Here is a 24,538-nt window from a genome sequence, read left to right on the forward strand (position 1 = left end):
TGTTACTTCCTTTCTTCTATAATAATAACAAATCATGCTCACACGTATAATGTAATATTTACAGTCTTTGTATGTTAATAATTCATGTTAACCATAAGATTCATATTATGGTTACAAACTAACAACCATGATTGTAGTAATGGTATATAATGTTCTATTGGCTGAGAATGAAAATTTGAACTCTTGCTTTTCAGTTACAGTTATTTTTTCTATTAGTAGCAACAGCCTCGTTTTGCAATTTTGAACTTGTAGGATCGTTGCAATGCTTGAAAATGATATGGAAATATGATGCTGTCATTTAGAATATGATAACCTTTCAGTGTTTTACTCAGAAGTTTAATATGAGACAAAGTCATTAAGAGGTTGAGCTCTGATGTACTGTAATTCCATTGCCTTATACAATCCACAGGAAGATATAGAACAGCTTCTAGATATGCTAAAACATGTGTTGAAACCACTAGGTGGCTCAATCATTCTGTTGTCTTAGTTGTACTAATTATGTCATTACTTTGCTTTTAAAACGGAATCCTTTGCACCTTTTCATGGTAGACTCGCATTTGGTGCTTCAATCAGGAATTAGTCCTTTTAAGGTATTGGTGGGAGCGAATATATTATTTGTGCACTACAAACATATCTACAGTGCTTCTGACAAGTTATTTTTGCCGAAGCTAATGAAGCCTATATTGTGTCAATTTTACTCGTCAAGACAGCTGTGCTGGCATATCATTGGATGAGGTGGACCAATTTAATGTTCTCTAACATGAGTTTTAGATTTCAGATTTTCATTTTTATATTCGGTTAATTGGCAAATTAGATAAGTATTTAGGAGTTCTGATAATCCTATAGCAATAATTGGCCTGGACCTATTACTATAATCCTTCTCCCAAAGTCAGTCTTATTAAGTTGGATGAGACAAACTACCTTGCTTGGTCAGTATCTTGCTTGCTGTTTCTCCATGGGTGGAGTGTGGAAACATGCATGATGACATGGAATACATTACTGATATCGTTTCAAAGCTGTAGGTAACATTGACCCCTTCTTTTTCTGTCTTTCTCTCTTGCTAGAAAAAAATTCCTCAACTCACTTCCTATGCCTCCATTGGAAAACACAGCTGGGGAAATCTAATAATAGTTCATCTTCTGCACCAGCAATAATTCAATCCTCACCCTGAATCTTGTACGTTCTAAGTTCTGTTAAGTTTTAGTTTCCACTTATCTCTCTCTGCTCAGATGTTTATCTATGGAGCAACGTTCAGGTTATTATCATCATGAATTTCTGAGCAATGTGCGTGCATCAAGCTCTCGTAATAGCCTCTTTATGCATGTAATCTGCAGAAAGCGTATAGAGGGAGAACAAGAAATGGAGAAAGGAAGAAGATAGAGAATTGAGGCGTGAGGAAGTGTTTTTTCAATACACAATAAAACAAAATAGCTCGTTGGAGTTATTTTAGGGATTCACTTGCTGAATTGTGTTTGTACATGTACTTTTGTTGGGAATGCCATTAGGCTTTTCATGAAAAGTATAATGGTCTGGGTTGTTCCGATTTACCTGAGGGGTTTGAATTAGCCCCCCTCCCAATCATAGTTAGCCAGAGATTAAAGAAAATATGAGAAATTTGGTGAAGGAATTGAAAGTGAGTGTTTTATTATTATAGATATCATGGTAAATGGTCCTTGTTTTTCTCTGGCTGTTAAGCACTCGTATTACTTTAGGGTTTAGGGTTAAGGGTTAGAATTCCCGCAATCCCGTGCATACCCTCAAGATTTACATAAGCCAATGGTAAGTTTACAAAATTCAACGTGAGAGTTACTATATTTTAGAAGTTAAGTAGTTGTTGCTTACCTTTAAGTCGTAAGACAAAATTTGAATAACTACATAGTATAATGAAAGATTGAAAATTCAAAAGACAAGTACTATAATCTAGTGCTATATTCTTGATGCCTAGCTAAATCTTTCCACAATTTCCCCTTTCTTCTATGGCAAAGAAAGGATAGTCTATAAATAATATAACATGCGACCAAATTTCAAAGGATTCCTAGAATGGGACAAAGGATATATATATATATATATATATATATATAAATCAGTCACTATTCTATACAAGTTTCTTTGTATATTTTAATAACAAAGTATGATGGACTAATTAGATTTTACTTATATTTGTCACTAAACTCGCTCTTTTAGTCCAAGTCAAGTAATTTTTTATACTTACGCGAGTTATTTAGAACTATGTCTGTTTTTACTATTCATGGTAAGTCTGCTTAATCATCACTCGCATTGGATTGGAGAGAAGAGTTAGCCTAGAAGAAATTTGCATTGCGGATGATTGAATTCATAACTTAAGGCATGATGATTAATTTTGCAAGAATTAATTAATTAGCAGTTAAGTTATTAAATAAAATAAAAAGAAGTCTTGCATTGAATAAAATATAGAGTGCACATCGTGTAAGATTACAGGTTAAGATTTCCTTAAACAAAAAAAAAAATATAAAGAAATGATGAGCTCAAAATTCTCACAATTGTTCTTTTTATCTCATCTCTAAGGGGAAAATAATAAAAATAAAACCTTTTGCACAAGAAGAAAAAGTACATTGAAGTAAGAGAAGCATATGGTTTTAATAGCATATAAATATGCATCTTGACAATATTATTATGAAATTGATAGAATAAATTCTTTGAGCAGCTTTTTTCTCATCTTTCAACCTAACATGTAAAAGATGAAAGGACTGCATGATATATTTGGCATTCTCAAACACCTTTTCTTTTTTTCATTTCTGTCTGTTGGGACGTAAAAAAGGCAAAATAACATTTTCTTTTATGCTCGTCAAATTAATGATAATTCTTATAATCTAAAAGTTTCGGACCCGAAGCTTTCTCACATGCTCATCAACTGCCATTTTTAATGAGCTTGTATGACACACATTGACATATCATATAAAACAACAAATTTACAGGAAATGTTAAATAATTACACATTGGGATATTTTGAGAAGCATCAAACAAGAATGGTTGTGAGTGTAGATTTCACATTTTAAATTATTTAGGTCTAATGATAAAGCATGAACTTTACCAGCTATTTGTCAGGTGAGTTGAGATTCAACCCTATATAATAATAATAATATATAGATATATCACCCATGAATTCATGTGGAAAAAGGTAACAAATCCCCAATTAGTTTAGTGGAAGAAGCATTTTGAATATTTATTTATTAATTACAAAAGAAAAGAAACTAATAGCATGTCTTGTTGTAGACCTAGTCTTCTCAGCTTACACTAAACAAAACAGAAAAAGCTTTAAACAAAGTGTTAATGGTGTTGTCTTATCATAATTTATATGCTTTCCTTATAAGATTGAATATATATTTCAATGAATGGTTGTAAGAAAGGTCTTTGAGATCAAGAATTCTAAGACTTGCCATTTTAAGAAATGATTCGCATGCTTGTTTCTCATTTCTTAAAACACTACCCATGTGAAGGAAAACCCTATTTTAATTATGTTAATCTTGGAACTAATTATATTACAAGGGTATATGTAATATAATAAGGAATCAAGTGGGTCTCCCACCCTAGAACTCACCCTTAAATAGCACTCACCCATATAGCTAACAGCATCAAGTTAACATTTCCAAGCCTTCTATAGCTACTTTTGTTGTGCCTAATTCAAGAAATTAAGCAAGCTATGTCAAAAACCCTTAGCAAAAAACCCTTTTTGTTAACATTATTAGCTCTTTTTTTTCTTCTTCTAAACCTAGAAATGGATTTATTGGTAAGGGCAAGGCCAGTACTAGTACAAGTCCATTCACCAACTATCCCTAAAGCCTATCTAATGAAAAACCCTAAACCTCCTTCTATAAACCGCTATAAGTTTACTGAGACAGAAGCGTTCAGGCCAACAAGTCCTGGCCATAGCCCTGGTGTGGGTCATGAAAAGCCACCTGGTGCCCCTTGAAAGTGACCCCCTGACAGTTACTCCTATAGGTTAATGTTGTGGTAGAAAATAAGATTCGATTGAAGGGTTTTGTTCTATTATTACTCCTATAGGTGTAGGTTTCAATTAGGGTTTTCAAGTATTAATTCCTGCTGGCTGTGTTACTTTTCTTTGTTCAATTGCATGCATGCTTGCTTGCTATCAATTTATTTATGTTATTTCAAATTTTATTTCAATTATTTTCAGTCTTATTCATCACTTTTTATTTATTACCCTCTCAGTCTTAAAATATAAGTCGTTTAAAGTTTTTACACAAAGATTAATGAAACAATTAACTCTCTTAGATTATAATAAAACCAAAGGTAATTTGACTAAATTTTCTTTTATCTCAAAACCAATAGTTAATTATGAAAGTATTTATTATATCCAGTATAAATAAGGGTAAAATTGAAAAAACTTCATTTATTACTTATTAAAATACTCAAAATGACTTATATTTTGGGACATAGGAAGTATTAGTCTCCCTTTTTTTTGTGTAAATATAATTAATACATTTGTTGAGTGCATAAAAAGAGCTTTATTTACCAACAAGGTGTTGGTTGGGATGGTAAGCGATCTCAATTCTCATAAAAGTAAGAATACAAGTTTGATCTTCGAGAATCGCACATCGCTGGAAAGGCAAAAAAAAACCTTTATCTTATTGGATTAAACCTCGTAGTTATATAAATAAAAAAGTTTATTTATCCATTGGTTCCTGGGCTACCAAGTTTAGGTTATATTAATTGATATTATTTTTCCATAAAGATAAAAATTTTGGTCTAAAATGAGTTCTTGGAGGATCTTGGCAGTCTTGCCTATCGTTATGATGTTGAGTGTTACTTCCATAATTAGCATTACCTTCTCCTTGAGGTATGCAAATGAAAATATTCTCTCTTTTTTTAAGTAAAATTTAGAATTTTTTTTTTTTTTTATAACATGATACTCCCTCCATTCTCTTTATATAGGAACAATTAATTTTTCACCAAGATTAAGAAAGTAGTTTAATCAACTTTTTTTGCCATTTTTTTCAAATTTACCCTAATATATCTTTTATTCATCCTCTAATATCAATGCATGTCTTAAATATGTTTTAATCTTTAATGAGATTTTAAATGTTTTATTGAAACGAAGGTAATACAAACAATTGCAAAAATGAAGTTTATACTCTAACCTGTGGAGAGAAATTTATTTTTTGTCCTTTATTTAGGAAGGCTGTGTGAAAATATGAATATATTTGTTCATTTAACCTTTCAACTGCCTTTAATTATTGAAAATATTTTTAAATATTGTGCAATTTTTTAAATATTCGATGAAGTTCGTAAGAATTCCTTTCAATATGGTCAACTTTGAAAATTTTGTAGCCTTTTCTATTCAAACTCCATTTTAATCGGTGCTCATATAGCTTATACGAGCACATTTTTTTATGGATGTAAAAGATCCGTTCTCCAAGATTTATTCACATTAAATGCTCATTTATACTTTTATCTGCCACTATCTTGAGAATATCTTATACTAAAAACTTCACAATGAACTAAAATAAGAGTTATATAGACTTTTCACATTGGCATAGTTTCCAAATTTATCAAATTAGGCAAAATTTCTTATATAAAAAAAATGTCCAAAATGAAAACTTTTCTATATAAAAGAACAGAGTGAGTACCAATTAAGCAATACAGGATGTCGATTATAGAAATAAATAAATAACGCTGTGATTTATATATATATTTTTTTGTAAAATTTATTGAACTATTATCGTACTTTACCTAACATGTGTTTTAGTCAAACACAAATTTTTGGAGGAAAATAAATAAAGGGCACATCAAGATATAATAGAATTGAGAATCAATACACGAGATAAGGTGATAAGGCCAATGGTAAAAGGCTTGAAATGGCCAATGTTGTCAACAACTATCTCACGCTCTCAAAATAGTCGTGATGTGGTCAGAAGACCAAAGGCTTCTTGTCCCTTTACTAAACGGTGACCGTCTCGTTGAAAAATTGCAAGGTATATATATATATATATATATATATATATATATATATATATATATATATATATATATATATAAATTTGAAATCGAAAACCATAGGACCTGCGCCGATTGCCGGAGATATTATTTATATTATAAAAACTATAAAATATAAATAATACTTTACCATTAGATATTTAAGATATTTAAGTGTGAAAAAATAATTTTCAACATTACCTCTTTCTAAGTCAATGCTTATCATTTGCTTACTGAAAACAAATCGATTCAATGGAAATATTATGACATGCCCATAAAATTATTGATCAATAGTTTTGTCTTCACAGCTTATGCAAACTCAATTCAAAGGGCCATTAATGTGAAAAAATAATTAAGTCAATTTAAGATATTTAAGATATTTAAGTGTGAAAAAATAATTTTCAACATTACCTCTGTAACACCCGCCACCCAGTCCCGAGAGACCCGACGGCGGATGCCACATTCGGTGCCGGAGACACCGTCTTAACTTAACATATAAATCATAAAACTAAAATTATGAATTAGAAGTAACTGAGTATTCCCAAGTTTAGCGAGTAAATTTTTTTTTTATTTTTATAATAGCGATTTCATTTCATTTTCCTTGCATTTTTTTTTTTTTATATACATTGGGAAAATTCCTACAGAAATATTGTAAGAATATCCCTTTAAAAACTGAGCTCGCCAAACATGTGAATACAAAATACTACCAATTAAACTCTAAACTTCCAACATCTCCAAATAATCTTTATAATATAACAACACTTTTATATTTTCATAATTGAATAAATCCTCAATAGTATGTTAGATCCATCAATTAATTGCATTCATTATATCTATCAAGTCTTAATGAACTAATCATATCAACTGACTTCAAATATTTCATATTCAATCATTTAATAAATCTTATTCTTCTCTCCAAATATATACATCAAAATACTTTATAATTACATACTTCAATTATATTTCAAATAACATAATATCTGGAAATGTAACAATTATACATGCCATAATTCTTCATTATATAAATCTCAATCGACTACTCCCAAATTAGTCACTTCTGCTTTGATACTATTCTTCTAATCTTCAAGTAGCAACAACATCTTCAACCTACGCGTGATAAAAATCGACGCGCTGAGTATAAAACTCAGTGGTGCTCATAATTCACATACTTACCAAGTTGCGATAGCAACTTACTTTAAAACAAATTTCATAAAATTATTTACAATCATAAATGCATTAAAATTCAACATACATTTCCATTTATAGCAAAACAAATAGCACATATACTAGTAATTAATAACATAAAGAATTTAATTCTTTATACCATAAATCCTTTACTTAAGACATTTTATCATCATAAATACTTTGGTTCCTTCAAATAAATTTATAATTATTAACATAAATAATTTAATTCTTTCAAATCATAAATTCATTACTTAAACATTATACCAATACATATACTCTTTATTTTTAATACTATGTATCGAAATATCATGCTTTGAAAATTCATTTGATAACATAATCAGTAATTTCCAAAGTAATGTTTACTAAAATAATATGATCTCATTCGTTTAATTGTATTACAGATATTTTCCATAGGGCTCGCATACACTTAGGAGAAAGAGAAGCAGATAAGTTTTCAGAACAGATTCAGAATGGCCTTAGGTCGCCAACAGATTCAGAACATATAGAGCGCGTCCGCCCTAACAGAACAGAAGACACCCACGTGTCCAGCATATGATCATAGCTTCTTATCAGAATGGCATCAAATGCCGAGCATGCTCATCAGACAGAATAAAAATCAAATCACGCATCAAATTCACACTAAGTATATTAGAGCCCGAAATCCTTATTTTAATTCTTACTTCATATCACTTATCAGAAAACTTGTCTTATTCGTTAGTCTTCCTAAATTCATAATGTAAGCTTACTTTAGAATCATACTTAAACATAATTACTTAACATAGACAATTTCTTATCATATGAAATCATACATGTAAGCTTACTTTAGAACTTAAGTAACTCATATACTTAAACAAAATTACTTAATATAGGAAATTTATCATAAATCCCTTTTCTTTTAAAACTTTCTTAAAGTCATAATGAAATTTATCATAAGAAATTTCTTATCATATAAAATCATATTTTCTTTATTCAAAATTCAAAGCACATACACCTTAAATACCCATTTCTTTGTTAAAACTCTAAACATATAAAAGTTATCAAATAATCATATTTATATCATATATATAAAATAATTAAGTAAGCTTTACTACACCAAGGTGGTACCAAGGGGAGGAATTTTCTTCTCCAATTAAGCATGCTAACACAACTCTTATGCACAAAAGTATCAATTTCAACCCTCATCATGCATTATCTAAATCAATTTCACACCTTTCCAATTTATATCCATTTAAACATATCCACAACAACACTTTACAAACTTATGTCTTATTTTTGTCAAATAAATCTTAAAGGATACAAAGAATGAAGAGAACTTCATCACACATAATTCATACCTTCATTTATCCAAATAAACCTATGATTCATGACATAGAAAATTTCCAGCATTAATATAATCTTGACCTTTGCTGGGTTTTTAAGACATAACTTAAGTTCTGTGTCTCCAAATTGAGTGATGTTTGATTCATTAGAAAGCTAAGACAAAATAATACAAATGTTATGAAGGGACCACAGCCCAGATCAATCTTTAAGATGGCAAACAAAAGCTAGGAACACAGACCAACAGTCTAGACCTGATTCAGCCGAACTAATTTCAATGTTTATCAAATTCCTACTTATCCAAACACTCAAATCAAACCAATCCAAAACCAGAGAAGTCTCAAGACATAGGGAAACAACTGTTATGAAGAACTCAGAACATAATATTACCATTATAGTGGTCAAAATGGGCACTCAATTCAGTAATGCATGTGGCCCGTCATAACAGAGTTAGTTTAGGTGTTTTAGCCATAAGTTGAGCTATATATATCCAAATTGGACACAAGAGGATGGGTTGGAAAGCTAAGAAGTAGACCTAAAACTTTCATGAAGGACTCAGACACCAATGGAAAATCAAAAGGATCGAAAAACAGTCCTTAATCACACCCAATAACACTTTGTCCTAATTTCAGCTTACTTAAATCATAAACAAGGTAGAGATTTCTACCACATACTCAATACTCATCAAATATCATCTTAAGATCACAAATCCTCAAAGAATAACAAGAAAACTTAAGGCCTTATTCATCAATAGGTTCTGCCACTCTTGGAGGATGAAGAAGAAAATGTTTTCCTCATCAATTCAACATATAAGCATGCTTAGAAATCTCCCAAGAACACATGTATACCACCAAAATTCAATAATCAAATTATTTCATATAAAATTTCCAATTTTCACAAAATAGTATAAACTTCACAAAATCAAAAATTTAAACAAGGTAAGAGGATTTATGAAAACTTACCTTAAACATAAGCTCTAACAAGCTTAAATAAGACTCTTGATGCCTTAGTTTTCCCTTGTCTTTGGTAGGAAGTTATCCACCCTTTGTCCTCCAAATTACTTGAAATTATTCACCAAATATCATTTCTCAAGCTTTAATCTCAAAGATTGATTAATTAGATCAAGTTGAATGGTGTCAAATTGGTGGATTTAGTGAGTATAAGTGAAGAAAACAAAGAGAAGAGAAAGAGAGGCTCAAGTTAAAATGGAGGAGAAGAAGAAAGAAGTTCACGTTAGATGGATAGGAAGAGGAAGAAAACATGTTGCTCAAATAATGGAGTTGACTAAAGGGTAATTTGGTCCTTTCACCAAAATTGGATGGCTAGGATTGAGCAATGTAATTCAATCTAATGGCTACAAATATTCTCCAAATTAAATTCCTTCAAAATATTATTTATCTCCATACAAATTCTTAAATTTAATCCTTAAAAATAATTCCTCTAATTTCCTTAATTAATATAACACCATCTCAAATTTACTCCATAAAAATAATTTCTCTAATTTCTTTAATTAATATAACAACATAATTCACTATTCACTAATTCTCTAATTTCTCCAAAAAATATTCATTACTTACTTTCTACCCATAAAAATAATGTATACATACTCCAACAATATTAAAGAAAATATTAAACATACATAGTAATTTTTCCGGACAAAAATAATATTTATTCTCGAAACGATGATACTATTCACAGACCGGTAACTTACTATTTCAGACACAGAAAAAATGGGGCGTTACAACCTCTTTCTAAGTCAATGCTTATCATTTGCTTATTGAAAACAAATCATTCAATGAAAATATTATGACATATCCATAAAATCATTGATTAATAGTTTTGTCTTCACAGCTTATGCAAACTCAATTCAAAGGGCCATTAATGTCTTATGAGCTCATCAAGATAAAGCTATCTCAACCTCAATCTGTGATGTGGATATCAATAGAATAGGGAACAATCTCAATCTCATCTAAGAGGGAGCTTTGCAATATCATTCATTGCATATCCATATCAATCACAATATTAACTTCAACAAATAAAGTGACATCAGTAAGGAATAACCATGTCATAATATCAACTTCAACAAATGAAGTAATATCGGGTAATAACCATGTCATACATTTAGCTGTGAGACTTTTAAAACATCTCCATTATAAATCAATCATTAACCATAATGAGAAGCAATTCATTTTGCTCAAATATTTTCTATATCCATTCTTTTAAGATTATCCTCCATTTTTCATTCAAATGAGTGCTTTGAAATTCATTTTCAACTATTATAAAATATTTAATATTAGCTCTTTATTATTTTGTATAAAACACATTTAACTATAACTTTAGCATCTGCTTTCTTTATAATCAATTCATAAATGCAATAATTACATTTGAATTCAATTTCATTTGATACAAGCATTTGATAAACAAATCAACTCTTTTTTCTTTTATAAAAGCTCATAAAATAGCAAGCTTAGCATATTGCTTTTATCTTTGCAACTTTTCATGAAATATTTCTTTTAAACTATTTTTCTTATCACATGAACAATATAAGTTATAGATATAGTGCACTAGCCTACACTAGAAGGTTCCCCTAGCTCCTCTCCTTTAACTATTGGCTTCTTTTTTCAATCCTCTCCTCTTAGAAGCTGTAGCATGAAATTAATATTCATATAACTGCATACTACACAACAAACACAAATATTCTATCATAGGGATGCAAGTTAAGCATTAGAATGTAATATTCACGCTTTTCCTTCAATTTTACTGTTCTTGACTAAGTACCATATGACCTTAATTTAAACATGAATTACTTCATTTTCAACACTTAATCACATCCTAAAAACATAAAAATAATAACTAAAATAATGGAATTTAATAGCATATCAAATCATGCTCAATTCATTACATTCTAATGAAGTACAAATTTTCCATCATATGAGCAGCTTGCCTCCCTTTGACTATATCTTTAGTTCCTTAAATTCACTTGTCTTGAAATTTTAATAGATTTTTCTCACATCACATGCTACTTCCATATAAAATTTTATGAATTCTGGAGCTCATTTGCATAGCTAAATAACTCAATGACAGTACCTAAATTTCAATCAGGCTTTCTACTGAACAACCTGCATATAATTAGCTACAACTTCTTTTCCTGTTATCCATTGCACTTGCTTTTACCACAACATCCTAACATAGTTCTCTGTAAAATTTCTTAATTTTGAAGTTCGTTTACCTATTTAACTAAGTGAATCTCAGTGGCTGAATTTCTAAGTAGCTTCTAAAGTAATAAGCTTAAGAATACCTTACTTCTTTAATCATCCTTAACATACCTCTGCCATTAATTTATGCATATCAAATCTTCTAACACCTAATTAACATAATAATCTTTCGTACACCATAATACCTAATCTATAGAAAATCAACCAAATACCTAAAATCATTCAATTTGTTTAATCATACAACCTTGACACCAAATTCACACTCAACCATTCTCAATCATCTTAAATTATCTTAATGACCATTATTGAGAAAGGAGGACAGTGATGGTAGTGATAATGGAGAAATAAGAGAGAGGATATGTAGAGATATGGACGGAGGAGAAGATTAGAGTATAGAAGGAAGGTTGATTTACAATGTCAGAGAATGTACTAATAAAGTTAAAGTGAAAAGAGGGAAGGCCGGTTTAAGTGTATAGAAAAAAAAAACTTCCGTGTGCGCTACCATATAGCATTCTGGTGTCCCCAATGTAGAAAAAACGGACAAAGGTTACTTTTCTGTTACATAAATCAAAGTTAAGGAATTTTAGTGTTACAAATTAAATTCAAAGGGCGACAATATGATAATGGCTATAGTTCATGGACAACATCTAAAAATAAGCCATAAATATTGCATTATAGAACTTCGTCACTTCATTAAGTCACCCTAACCTCAAATATTGAAAAAAGGAAAGAAAATGTCAAACCTTCAGGATTAATTGAATAAATCACTAAAAAAACTCAAATTTTGCGGGTAGTTTTAATTGTACCATATATTTACTTTCTTCTCCTAGTACCATGAACTTTAATTTTAATTATAATAGCACCCTGATTTCAAATTATATCCAATTTAATGAATAAATTATTATTTTCTTTAAACATATACTCTCTCTCGTAGTTAGGTTAACAAAAAACTTACCATTTAACAACACCTTGAATATTGGTTAAAAATTTAAATTCATAAAAAATTGAGAAAAATAATAATTTTAGTTAGCTACAAGCATAGAAAATTAGTTCAAGTTCTTGTTTTGCCATTTTTTAAGCATGAAATTTTAGTTGAAGTTTATTATACTTAAGTTAGATATCTCACAAAAATAAACGTTATTCATTATGGCATAATTTTATTTTTAGAGAGTCACTACTTGTTGTCAACATTATATAAATAAATAAAAGTATTTTATTTTTAAGATGAATATCTTATTTTTTGTTTTAATATTTACATAAATAAATATAAAATTATCGTGAGTTCACCTGACCAATCAGAAAGAGTATGGATCCTATAAAAATAATATTTTATTCATTAAATTAGATACAATTTGCACACCAAGACATAGTCTAGTGGTAAGTGTGTATACGACTATGTAACTGATTGGGGTCGAATCCCCCCTCCCCGAATACTTGGATACTAGGAGAAGAAAGTTTGATTTAGTGTATAATTAAAAATACCTGCAAAGTTTAAAATTTTTTTAATGATTTAGCCTAGGATTAATTAAGTAATCAACAAAGTATTAGTTGAAGAGGTTAGCGATCTCGATCTTCGTTAAGGTAAGGACATAAATTTAATTCTTGAGAAGCGCACTTTATTAGAAGAGCCAAGACCCTTTACGTTCTACAGCTCGAGGGGATCAAACCTCATTGTCAAAAAAAAAAAAAAAAAAAAAAAAAAAAAAAATATATATATATATATATATATATTTCGATAAGTAGTTTTCATATTATAGCAACAGTCATATTTTGGATTGTTCAATACTTACATTTCTCCTTATTGAAATATGTTTATTATTTTTTACCAAAAACCAAATATGTTTATTATTTCCGAAAGTAATTTGTTATCTAATTACTTGTTTTTTCTCTCTTAATTTCCCTATTATAATAGGTAATTAGTCAGCTTTAAAAATAATGGAAAAAAGAAAGAGCATTAGAAGGTCATGTCACTCAAGTCTTTTCCCTCCGGTCTTCTAACTCTAATTTTAGTTTAGGACGGTTGTTATTCTACTATTTACTTTTTTTTTTCCACGTTTGGAAAAAAATGAATCATGATTGTAGAATTCATTAGTAAATAAATTTCAAGTAGAATTCATTTGCAAATAAATTTGTCATGTTTGGTAGGCAATAATTTAAAATAAGAAATTCAATTAAATTATATTTGGAATAATTCTTAAATGAAAATTCATTTGTCTTTATTTTTTATAACACCCTTGACATAATGACATAATAATTTAATAAAAATAAATAACAAATACCAATTATATTTATTATGCACAATATAATAACTTGTCATTTTTTTATTAAAATATAAATAATAAATTTCATATAAATATGTACACTTATATTCCATGATAATTAATGAATTATATAAGCATAACATTCATCATAATAATTATTTTTAATTGATGTAAAAAATTTTGTTGATTTAAGTAATTAATTTGGAAACTAAAAAAAATATTAAGAATGTTACTATTGTTTTTAACTGCATTTGAAAACAATTGTTGATGCTTAGTTTTTATAGTTTCATAGTAATAATAACTAATGTTATTACCAAACTTAAAAAAAAAAAGTCATTACTGGTTTGGAATTTTCCAAAAAAAAAAAAATAACAAAAAGGAAAAAAATAACAATATAAACTAACGTCATTATCGAATAAAAAAAATAACGCTGTTATAGTTTGGAATTTTCCAAACAAAAAATAAAAAGGAAAAAAATAAAAATATAAACTAACGTCGTTATTGGATTAAAAAAAATAACTTTGTTATAGCATGGAATTTTCCGATGAAAATAAATAAAAAGGAAAAAAAGTAAAAATAGTTGAATTTATAATGGAGGATAATTTTGTCAATAAATATTTCAATGGTCAATTTTATAGAATTCATTTACAAATTTCATCAATTTTAGTAAAATTAGATTTAGGCATACCTAATTCCACAGAATTCAATTCGTAAAATTTAAATATGTATTTTTTCTTATTCCAAACACAACATTTTGGATTTCCAAACGAATTCCACAAAATTTTTTGGAATTCATTTTCTCAAAACAAGTTCATTCACACATTCATTAAATTCAAATCTATTCCTATAAACTCTTCTATAAATTTTAAATTTATTAAAAAATCAATTTGTAAAAATCAATTAGTAGAGTACTTTTAGTTAAGGGTGGCCACGGTTCTGGTTCCAAAAAAACTGGAACCGGAACCGAACCGAAAATTTTCGGTTCCGGTTTAGATTTGGAACCGAACGGTTCCGGTTCCGATTCTGGTATGGTGACAAAACCGACGGCTTCGATCGGTTTTCTGACCGATTTTCAGACAAATCGCATAATTTTAAATTAAATTTTGAAGACCGGTTTTCAAAATTTAATAAATTTGTGAAAGTTATTTGTAAAAAAAATACACCTAAAAAATTAAAAAATACTTCAATTAAATTTATTTTTTTAAAGACTTGAACTTAATTATTTTTAAAAAAAAATTCTTCAACTGAATTTATTTTTTGTTTAAAAAAGTTTGAACATAATTAAAAAAAAAGGGCTATTCAAACTTAATTTGTTTCAAGAAAAGTGTGTATATAAAAATACAAATACATATATATATACCTGCTTGAGTGTGGCTGCTCATTCTTGAAAATCAGAGCTCTTGACACAAGAAATTAAGGAATAATGTAGATTAGTGGAAAAGAGAGGAGATGAGAGGTTAAGAGCTAATAGAGATTTTTAATTTTACAGCAGACATAAAAAGGGAGAAGAGGTAGAGGAGTGGTTGTATTGTATTTGCTGTAGCTACTCCAATAATACAATACAGTGTTGTTTTCCTTATTACTGTTTCTTTTTTTTTTTTTTAATTATTATTTAAAGAAAAGGTTACAGGATAGAATTGATTTTGACCCTCAAACCTTTTTTTTTTTTTTTTAAATTCATTAGGTCCAAAATAAAATTTTAAATTATTTTAGGATAAAAATATTATATAATATCCATTCTAAGAAGAGATATGTTATAAGATGACATCATTTGTGAGGTGGGTGGGGGATGATGAGCCTTCCAGGAAGTTTCTTTGACTAGATTGGTATGATGATCCAAAGTTTTAAAAAAAAAATTTTTAAAAAAAAAACACAAAACTGCAATGGCTAGAACCGCCGGTTCAAATCGGTTTGAACCGGCGGTTCTAACTGGTCGGAGAACCAGCGGTTTCAATCCGGTTCTGACCGGTTTTGTAGAACCGCCGGTTTGTGGTTTCAGAAATCTAGAATCGGAACCGAACTGAATGGAGGCTAACGTTATTATTGGATTAAAAAAAATAATATTGTTATAGTATGGAAATTTTCCAAAGAAAATAAATAAAAAGGAAAAAAAAGTAAAAATAGTTGAGTTTATAATGGAGGCTAATTTTATCAATAAACATTTCAATGATCAATTTTGTAGAATTCATTTACAAATTTCATTAATTTTAGTAAAGTTTGATTTAGGCATACCCAATTCCATAGAATTCAATTCATAGAATTTAAATATTTTTTTTTTTTTCTTATTCCAAACACAACATTTTGGATTTCCAAATGAATTCCATAAAATTTTGTAGAATTCATTTGTTCCAAACTGAGTTCTTAACCTTTCATTCACATTTAATAAATTCAAATCTATTCCTGTAAACTCTTCTATAAATTTTAAATTTATTAAAAAATCAATTTGTAAAAATCAATTAGTAGAGTACTTCTAGTATTTGTTATTATTATGAGTGGATTATATTTTTGAAAAAGAAAATAGCATTATTCTTTATTTTGTCCTTTTTTTTGGATTATATTTGTTTAGACCCATTCTGTGGGTCCAAGTCATAGAGCAAGCGAATCAAAATACTATTTTTTAAATATTATATTTTTTTTTCCATTAAATAGTTAAAAACACTTTCATTTTAATAAAAAATTAATTTTTATTAATTGTTTCATATCATACGCCGGATCTTTTAATCCCTTATTTTATTAATTAGAGTTAGATTCTAATAGGCTAAGAAATTATTTTTTATATTATAAATATTTTAATCTGATATGGGTAACATATTCTTGTCTGAACCAGGAACATCAATTTAGTGTAATATATAAAAATTGATTTGTGATTTTATATATATTTTTTTAAAAAAAAAAGGAAAAAACAAACTAAGTGGTGAAATCCATAAATGTGATTCCCTTTTTAAATGAAAAAGAAAATAGAAATAAATATTCTTATGTGGGGATTTTGTGATGACACAGTGAGAATGATGTGTGCATCCATACATTAGAGCTTCGCGGCCCTTTATATTGATGAAAGGTCGCTGTTGAATTAGTTGGAAAGTGAACTTTATAACTCAACTAAACTACAGGTAGTACACAAGTATAACTTTGTCGTTTTCTTCGAAAATTATTTCAAAATCAAGAATTATTATTTGAGAGATTCAAATCTCCACGGTTAGAAGTTGCTGCAGTAAATGAATTCAAAATATAAAATTAGTTTATAAATGAATTTTAGTAGAATTTTTTTTGAATAAATTATTTATATTTAGTAAAATTAATTTAAAATATGTAATTCAATTAAATTTCATATAATCACGTATGAAATAAATTTATAATTGAAAATTCATTTACTTTTATTTTCTAAAATATCCCTGAAACAGTAATTTCAGAAAATAAACAATAAATATCAATTATATTTATGTTATGCTATATAATTTTTTTATATTTTTATTAAAATAAATATATAAAATAAAAAAAATATTAATAAAATTGTTGCAGTTAATTTAATGATAAATGGATATTTAACTTGAATCTCTCTCAAAAATATTAAAATAAAAGATGAAAAATATTAAAATAAAAACAAAATAATAAATTTCTAAAAGAATTTAATTTTTAAAAGATTTCGGTCAAATTTGATAAAATAAATAATTTAAATAATTAAAAAAAAGTAAAAAATTAACTTTGTAGATAGAGAAGAGTAATTTTGTCGTAAAAGTTAGATTACTTAGTTCGTGGAATTCATTTGAAAATTCCACCTATTTTTGTAAGATTTGGTATAGCATGTCTAATTCCATGAAATCGAATTACTAGAATTGAAATCTACACTTTTTTTTTTCATTTCAGACACAAAAATATGAATTTCTAAATAAATCCCATAAAATTTTTAGGAATTCATTTATTACCAAACAGGGGATAAATCTTCCTCCCATTTTCTTTTTTAGGTAAGCTAGCGAAAAATTTACAAAGCTCTCTGTGTAAAGGTACAGACTCTCTGGAACGCATTTGATGCTAAGATTTTGGATTTGGGTAATGAGTATTTTTTAGTTCATTTTAAACATGAGCATGAGTGTCAAATAGCGCTTTTGGAAGGCACTTGGAGAATGATGGGCAGCTGTCTTTAGGTTATTCCTTGGTCCAGAAGTTTCGATGTCCTTCAACAGAGATAACCTCAGCCATAGTGTGGCTTCGCTTGCCTGGTTTACCATTACATTTATACAATAAATATGTTTTGCGTGGCATATGCAAAGTGTTGGGACGGGTTGTTAAAATTGATTATAATACAGAGGACGGCTTCGAGGCAAGTTTGCAAGGATTGTTATGGAGGTCAACATAAAGGATCCATTGGTTTCTAAAGTGAAAATTGAAGGGAAAGTGCACTATGTTGAATACGAAAATCTCTCTGATATTTGTTACTGCTGTGAACATATAGGACATGCAGATTCACTTTATCCTCATCGTTCTTTTGTAAATCAAGATGAAGTTGTTCCTCCCCCTGCGAAAGCTCCTGTGGTAGAGCCGCCAGTGGATGAGCATTTGGCCCTTGGATGGTGGCTTCTCAACGGGGAGACGTGGGCCAATACGGAGAGAATCTTTTACTGCAGTCAATGGATCGAGATTTACTGCATTGGAGATTGAGGGTGAAGGTCAACTTCCTGATACGGTAGCAAACGTTAAGGAACAAAATTATGGTATCTCCATACCTCGTTGTTTTGTGTATGGAAAATTTATCCCAGAGTATTAATGTGGAGGTGCAATGGGGTAATTGGAAACCAATTTCTCTTTGTCGAGGAGGTCCCCAGTTATCCCATTTATTTTTTGCTGATTACTTGATCTTGTTTGCTGATGTTTCTATTGCTCAAGCTACTGTTTTAAAGCAGGTCCTTGATAATTTCTGTGCATCTTCGGGCCAAAGGGTTAATGCTCAGAAGACCCGTATTTACTTCTCTAAGAATACTCATGTTTCTCAACCGCGACAAGTTTCTTCTCTTTGAGTTTTCAGGAAATCAGAGACTTTGGGAAGTATCTGGGAATGCCTGTTCTCCACTCCAGAGCTTCTAAGAAGACCTATAAATTCATCTTAGATAGAGTCACTGCCAAATTAAATAGTTGGTCGATGACGTCTCTCTCTCTTGCCGGGTATGTTATTTTGGCTAACTCGGTCATCTCAGCTATCCCTAGTTATGCTATGCAAACTGTCCTTTTGCCTAAAGCTATTTCCAGTGAGACTGAGAAAGCCTCTCATTCTTTTATCTGGGGTTTAGCACGTGGTGCCCTTAAGATACCACTTGTTACGTGGAGGACAGTGGCGTCTCCTTAGTCTGTTGGTGGCCTTGGTTTTCGAAGTCTCCATCTCTTTAATATTGCTTTTTTGTTAAAGCTTGAATGGGGTTTGATCCATAATTCGTCTGCTTTCTGGGTGAGGGTTCTTCGCCATAAATATAAATGGTTCTCCACTGAGATTCCCACTATGCTTGCTGGTTCTCATAGCTCGATTCTTTGGCGCAATCTTGAAGCTGTTTGGTCTTTTTTATTACGAGGGAATGAATGGAGTATTGGTAATGGTATTTCTATTCGATTTTGGCTTGACCCTTGGGTTTCAGGTGTGGGTCCGCTTTGTGATAAGGCTATTGGGGAGATTCCATCTGATCAAAGGTCTCTCTGTTTGCGGGAGTTTGTCACGGCCAATTATGCTTGGGATTGGGCTAAGTTTGCTCACTTGCTCCCTCCCTCCATTTTAATGATTATTGCTTCCATTTCTCCTTTGTTGGATGTTAGGGAGATGGATTCTGTTCATTGGTCTTATTCTCCTTCTGGTTTATTTTCAGTTAAGTCTGCGTATAATATGCTTGCCTCTGTTGATGATTCGGCGGCTGTGTGAAATTGGAAGATCATCTGGCATTGGAAAGGCCCGCAACGGGTTAGATTGTTCTTATGGCTAGCGATTCATGCGAGGCTTCTCACTAATGCAGAGAGATTTCGTCAGTATTTTTTATTGGAAGTTGTGGCTCCGGAAGAATCAGTTTATCTTTCTTGGACAAGGGATATCTGTTTCTAGTTTTGTTTTTGCAAATCTCTTTTGTCCGTGAGGTTAGTCACGCGACTGATTTACATACTGGAGCTCACGCCTGTCCGCCAAGAAAGGAATTCTGGATTAGTTAAGAGTTCCTGCCTAGTGGTTGGATATAGTTGGTGTTGTTCGAGGTAGCCCCAAGATTGTGACTGGTGGTGGTATTTTACGTGACAGCGCTGGGCAATGGTTTTCTAGGTATGCAGCTTGTTGGGGTTCTTGTTCCGTCATTTGAGCGGAATTAATGGCTGTTTGGGAAGGGCTTAGACTTGCCAAAAGTTTTAATATTCATGGCCTGATTCTTGAATGTGATAATAAACAGGTTGTTGATTGGTTAAGTTCGGACAGCCAGCCTGCTAACGGTTACAGGTCCCTCTATTGTTAGAGCTATTAAAATGATGCTTTAAGGGAGTTGGGTTGTCCAGGCTTTTCATGTCTATAGGGAAGCTAATCAATGTGCAGAGTAGCTGGCTTCTCATGCTTTCTCTCATGGCCTGTCCATCCTCTTTATTCTCCTTCTATCGACTCTTGTGGCTCTTCTTGAAAGCTCCCTTTAATCCAAAAAATAATAATAATAAAGGAAATTATTTTTCATTATATATTTTAATTTTGTATTCATTTCATTATGCCATAAACAATAATTGCGTAACGTTTGGGAAGGATTAAATACATGTATTTAGCGACAATTTTCTCACTCTAGACCCAATTGCATTAAATTATGAAAAATAATTATCCCTAAACATGTCTAAATTCATTATAGGTAGAAACAATATTAAATAAATAATACAGTTTAAAAACCAAATTTCCATTTTTCCGAAACAAATCTGAACATAACCTGATTTTGACGAACCAAGACCAGCTCCAAATGGTCCGTTCAAAAATGTGAACTGAAATTGGTGATTCACTGGACAGTTAAGGTTCAAGTTGCTTGTAAAAAACTAACTGAAACTAGCCTAAAATCAGATGTTAAACTAGCGATTCAGTATCTGTAAAATAAAAGAATTTTTTTGGCTCTTCAGACAATTATTAAGCAAATAAATAGACGCAATGGTGTGCAAAACCACCAACCGAACCGAATCCATTTCATTTTGATTTAATCAATATGTTCAAGATAAGTCCGGTATTATTGGAATTAGTCTATTTGAACCGATTTACTGTTGATTCAGCTTGGTTTCACAGAAATTAATCCTTTAAACTTAAAATCGAATCAATATGATAAAAACCCGATCAAAATAGACTAGTTTAGATCGAGTTGATTCGGTTCAAACACTATCTTTGGTTCGATTCGGTTCAAACACAACTTCAGTTCAATTCAATTTCAGATTTGAAAAGTTTGATTTGTGTTTTTCACCTTGGTTCAGTTCAGTTAAACCGAACGCTTACCTCTAAATAGACGAGCATAGCCCATGACTTCGAAAATTGAGAAATTTATTACTTTGCCATTATGTTTAAGTGATAAATATTATGGGCATTTTTATAATTCACATTATTTAAAAAAAAAATATTCGCTTAACTCCAAAATCACTTAGTAATTTTTTTTTTTAACAAAAAAATAAATGTAATACCGGAACGGACTGAAAGTGATTGAAACCAAACCGGTTCTACTTCAAATTTTTTAAGCTATCCATTTCGGATCAGTTTTGATTCGTCAAATTTTGGTTTGGTTCAAATTCAGCCGGCCAATTGCTTATAATGACATAATAGATAATATTTATTAATTAATACTCGTATTATATTCCTTTTGAAGATGTTGTTTTCTATTGATAAAAGGAAAGATAAGGAGGAGACAACCAAATCAACTTGGGAGATATTTGTTTTTTGAGATTTATTTATTTTATTTTATAATAAAAGTGTTTTCTTGAAATTATGGAAAGGGGAGGGGATGAAATTGTACTAACCAATACATAGTGGTTAGGGTAATCAAGCCACTTAAAATGGGACATGACATCATCAGAACCATCAATAATGATCAGTGAAGACGTTTTTTCTTTAATCAATGGTGGATGTCCAACTCATATTAATTAATTGCTGTTTTTACTGATAAACTGTCACGACCCATTTCTATGGACCGGACCGGCACTAGGACCTGGGTGGGCTTAAGGCCCCCGAAGCCCGTAGTAAGCCTATATTATGCAAACTTCATTTCCTATTCATAACTGTGGATGCAGGCCCAATAATTTATTTCAATTATGTATCACTAATACAGTTCATATATTTAATATGGACTTTTATTATTCATTTACAACCCAACCGGAATACAATTGCGGAACTCTACTTTTACATTTACATCGTCATTTCTATCATTAACAGTCTTCTATAATTAATGTCTCAACTCCATATGATTTCTCGTTCTTCTATTACCTGAAAAAAAAATAGGTAGGCAGGGGTGAGCGCCAAACTCAATGAGTAGGGTTAGATAACCCTCTCACCCCACACAATCACACAGATGCTAAAAATATTTTTGTATGGTCACCGATTAATTTTATGATCATGCAGTTTGTCACACAAATGGCAATACAACAGCAATCACAATTATTATCACCTTCATATAATCACATCACGTGGAAATTAGTCAGTGGAGTCACCGAATCCCCCGATGAGCCGTCCTCCCACATGGCCCATCCTCTCACGTGTGCACCAGGGAGCCGATCCCCCATTCTGGCCGACCGGTCTAATCCTCACTTGACCAGCCCTCTCATTGTTTTTCCATTCTCTTTTTTTTTTTGTTTTTTTTTTTTTTTTTTACACCAACAGGAGGCAACCCGGTCGTCTCCATCAAATCTAGATCATCAGGCGCTCACAACAGGAGGCCACCCTGCGGGCTGCGATCAAACCTAGATTATCCGGTGCGCCCAAATAAAGAAGCCAACCTGTGGTTAACAATAACGGTAACAGTAGGTGCACACGGGGGCGCCGATCTCCCATTTACCCGGCTAACAGTAATCAGTATCAGGATCCATATAACAGTAACAATCTCACAAACCCATAGTGACCCACTTCATCCCAATTCCACACAAACAAGGCACAACAACATCACATTCACAGATAATCAAGCAATATTTAATATCAATAAATAGTGCATCACAATATGGCAATAATGCATGATAACATTTAGCCGTGAATGCATGAATGCAGGCGGATGAGGCGAATTATCCAACACTACTCACAGTTCTTTATTGTCCTCGAAGGGAACTGCTTTTCTAGTCACATGCTTCGAGCCTTTGTCCTTGCATTACAGAGTTTTATAAACCCTTAACATAAACAATAACATACTAAGTAAGAATTTTAAATTTGAAAATTCTATTTCATATTCATTTACTAGTTTTGGTTACCAGTCATTTAATTCACTTATTAATTTAAACTATATATATATATTTATAAATATATATTGGGTTTCCTTATTTATTTATCATTCTGATAATCTTATTCTATATTTTTAATTTCTATAAACAATTTAATCTCTATAAGTAATTTAATTGTTATTATAAATTTTATTTTCTACCGAAATTTCAGCAGCATTTCCCCTAAAATTCAACTATCCACCAATTAACTCAATCAGTCAACTATCAAATTCTCACAGCCCATCCATCGGGCAATCAATTCAGTCAATTGATCCATCCTCCATATTCTCTATATCACCATTAATTCATAATTTTTTTTTTTCTTTAATTCCATAAGTTTTATTGTTATCAAAATTTCCTAATAAATTTATGTAATACTAGAATTAAATTTAATTAATCACAATTGCTAAATTAAATTAACTAATCAATATTGCTAAAATTAATTTAATTAACTAAAATTACTAAGTTAAATTATACCAAAATTACTAAAATAAATTCTGAGAATTTAGCAAAAATTGATTTATACCCCAAATAAAATTTTTCTTGCTAGATCGGGGATTTACGCGTGCCGGATCGAAGCTACACGCACTGGGACTGTAGGTGGGTGGCGCGATCTGACTGGCAGTGGCAGAGAAGCGGCGGCGGCGATAGATCGGACCTGTTGGAGGCGCGCTGAAGCGACGGCAGTGGCAGCGGCAGGCTGTGGCGTTGCTGCAGAAGGCTGGTGGCGGCTTGACGAGCTGGAGATCGTGCTGCGTTAGGGGCTGCTGTGCGCTGCGCGATGCGCGATCTGGCAGAGGGTGGAGCGCCGCTGCTGGCGTGATGCGACGAGGAGCGGCAGAGGAGTGGTGCTGGCGCGCGACAGCTCCGCTCGAGCTGGTGGAGGCACGATCCGCTTCTGCCAGCAGTGGAGTCACAAGCGCAGGGAAGAAAAAGAAAGAAAAGAAAGAAAAGAAGAAGAAAGGAGAAGAAGAAGAAGAGAGGAGGACGAGGCTGGCTGGTGGCGTCTGGTGGCGCTGCGTGGTGGTCAGAAGGTGCTGGACTGAGTGAGTGAGATGAGTTTAGCATGAAGATAAAAGAAAGAAGATGTTTCTAGATGATTTGGGTCGATTCAGTTCGATTCGGTTCGAATCTTTGGTTTGCATTTGATTTTCGAAT

At 31.1% G+C, this 24,538-nt stretch overlaps 3 long non-coding RNA genes across 3 annotated transcripts; 1 reads left to right on the forward strand and 2 right to left on the reverse strand.

Annotated features, from left to right (window-relative positions):
* Positions 1–6,850: 6,850 nt before the first annotated feature.
* LOC149492841 (uncharacterized) lies at positions 6,851–9,784 on the reverse strand. The gene is made up of 2 exons (XR_016318752.1): positions 9,438–9,784; positions 6,851–7,080 (listed from the first exon to the last, which is right to left on the reverse strand). It is a non-coding gene; the product is annotated as an uncharacterized LOC149492841 (long non-coding RNA).
* Positions 9,785–17,896: 8,112 nt separating this feature from the next.
* On the forward strand, positions 17,897–20,638 carry LOC110010161 (uncharacterized). Its single transcript, XR_016318713.1, has 2 exons — positions 17,897–19,678; positions 19,798–20,638. It is a non-coding gene; the product is annotated as an uncharacterized LOC110010161 (long non-coding RNA).
* A 1,564-nt stretch (positions 20,639–22,202) lies between these two features.
* Positions 22,203–24,448, reverse strand: LOC149492842 (uncharacterized). The gene is made up of 3 exons (XR_016318980.1): positions 23,907–24,448; positions 23,207–23,290; positions 22,203–22,400 (listed from the first exon to the last, which is right to left on the reverse strand). It is a non-coding gene; the product is annotated as an uncharacterized LOC149492842 (long non-coding RNA).
* Positions 24,449–24,538: the final 90 nt, after the last annotated feature.

The sequence above is a fragment of the Jatropha curcas genome, chromosome 11 (assembly GCF_041381405.1).
Source record: "Jatropha curcas cultivar XTBG-Jc1 chromosome 11, XTBG_Jcur_1.0, whole genome shotgun sequence".
In the NCBI taxonomy this organism is placed as follows: Eukaryota; Viridiplantae; Streptophyta; class Magnoliopsida; order Malpighiales; family Euphorbiaceae; genus Jatropha; species Jatropha curcas.